The 2,284-nt window shown below is 33.5% G+C and overlaps 1 long non-coding RNA gene across 1 annotated transcript; it reads left to right on the top strand.

Moving 5' to 3' along the window:
- Positions 1–268: 268 nt before the first annotated feature.
- LOC143712674 (uncharacterized) lies at positions 269–647 on the top strand. The gene is made up of 2 exons (XR_013195045.1): positions 269–395; positions 546–647. It is a non-coding gene; the product is annotated as an uncharacterized LOC143712674 (long non-coding RNA).
- The last annotated feature ends 1,637 nt before the right edge of the window (positions 648–2,284 follow it).

Genomic DNA, 2,284 nt, shown 5'->3' with positions numbered 1-2,284 from the left:
AGAAATGCTCCAAATAAAGTTTAATTATAAATTCATTATAAGTCTTAGGTGATGTGTCAATAAACATGTTAATGTATTTTAAGTATAATAAGTATAAAATAAATGTGTTTTAAATATATTTTTGCCTAGGTTTGTTATTTATTTTATTTTTTACTAGGGAAGGAGCATCCGAATGAGTAAAGTGACTGACAAAACAGTCATTTACACTCTGAAACACTGGAATCTACAGAAGAGTTAAGAAATAGTATTGGTCTAAATCTCTTATGTTTTTGTAGATACCAGTTTCTGAGTGTATATATATATATATATATAATCAATCACTGGAAGAAGATTTTTTGGCGAGAACAGACACCCCAGAGAGACAAATCCACCACTATTATCAACTTCAGTAAGATGTTAGTCAATTTTAACCATTGCTTCTAAACCTCACATTGGGATTAATATATTATTTAGTTAAAAGTATTATTCTCATCATCAAAAGTAATTCCCTCTACCAGTGACAAATCTGAGTAACTTTTTATCCTTTTGTCTTTCTTCCTATGAAGTGACAAAGAAAGGAGAACATGTCACCATCATCAGTCCTTTATTTAGTTCACTGAAGAACATCAAGGGAAAGACCCTCAGACGTGTCATAACAGGATAAATGTGGCTACAGGTAAAATTATTAATTGTAATTGTTTGTTTGATTTTGGTGTACCAATTCGCTTTTTTAAAGCTACAATTGTGTGATATGACGTGACGTAGCCAACTATGGGGTCCCCATACTCGGAATTTGTGCTCTTCATTTCACCCATTCAAGTGCACACACACACACACACACACACACACACACACACACACACACACACACACACACACAGTGAGTATTGAACACACACACTGTGAACACACACCGGCAGCAGTGGGCAGCTGTTTTTTCTGCGGCACCTAGGGAGCTATTGGGGACCATTTGTTCATGTTGTCTGAATGTTTTATAATGGCAAATGTTTGTACAATTTAAATACGCTTTGTTTAAAATTGTTTAAAGGAATGGTACAAATTAAATCTTTCTTTTAAAGGACTTATCAGTTTGTGTAAGAAAAATATTCAGATTTACAACTTTATAAAGTAAAATAACTAGCTTCCGGCCAAACGGCCATACGCAGTCTACTTGCCTATAAAGCGCAACTTGTGACGTCAGAAGTAGCGTAGTGCATCATGGTGTAGCATTAATATCAACAGTACGTCGCATTACTCGCATAAGTTGCGTTTTACCCTGAAGTGGAATACGTATGTTCGTTTGGCCGAAAGCTAGTTATTTTACTTTATAAAGTTTTAAATATGAATATTTTTCTTACACAAACTCATGGCTTTGCTTCAGAAGGCCTTTATTAACCCCCCGGAGCCTGTGGCGTTCTTATATAATGGATGGATGCACTTTTTTGAGCTTCAATCTGATGGTTGCAATCCACTGCCATTATAAAGCTTGTAAGCGTCAGGGTGTTTATTAATATAACTCTGATTGTATTCATCTGAAAGAAGAAAGTCACATACACTTAGGATGGCTTGAGGGTGAATTAATCATGGGCTAATTTTAATTTTAAAGTTTCTCTATCTCTACATATCAGAAATATACAGAGCCACATATATTATCAGAAATTAGAGCTGCAATTGTTGAAAGATTTTGATCTTGATTCAAATACCCACGCAATATTTTTCTAAATGACAACAATTTGTCTTAAACCTTTGTCAAGTAAGATCACAGTGAACATGTATATCTGCGTTGGTGCTGTCAGTAGCCACTTCACATCGACATTTTTTGTTTTGATCAGAATGAAATCATTCTGATTGATGAATCTGAACATAGTTTTTATATGAATGCTAAGTCATCGGATTAATGTGCATTTAAAAGTCACAAGCTTAAAATCTATTTTAATCTTTTGCCGTGCACGCACTGCACGAATATGCAGTTTCCTGCTGTTGTCACAAACTAACCATCCTCCGTTGTTTAAAAAGCAGACTTAAATTTACCTATTTCAGGTCCTGGAAATTTAAGAATCATCCACACATGTGATCACCTTAATTATTTTCCAAAGACACAAAGAATAATATTTTTATATTTTTACGTTTAAAAGCAATCATAAATCGTTAGCAATCAAAATAATTAAAATACTTTATTATGCATAATTTTGTCTCCCCATTCATTCTATCATGGACTGAGAATCTGATTGTGAGAAACTAGTACCTAATATTAAAATGACAAAGTCTTGAGACAAATAATGTATTATTATTATTTTTGTTTATA

The sequence above is a fragment of the Siphateles boraxobius genome, unplaced genomic scaffold (assembly GCF_051911475.1).
Source record: "Siphateles boraxobius isolate OS27281-9 unplaced genomic scaffold, OSU_SipBor_1 50, whole genome shotgun sequence".
NCBI lineage: Eukaryota > Metazoa > Chordata > Actinopteri > Cypriniformes > Leuciscidae > Siphateles > Siphateles boraxobius.
The sequence above is the reverse complement of the archived record's forward strand: the minus strand, read 5'-3'. Positions and strand labels throughout refer to the sequence as shown.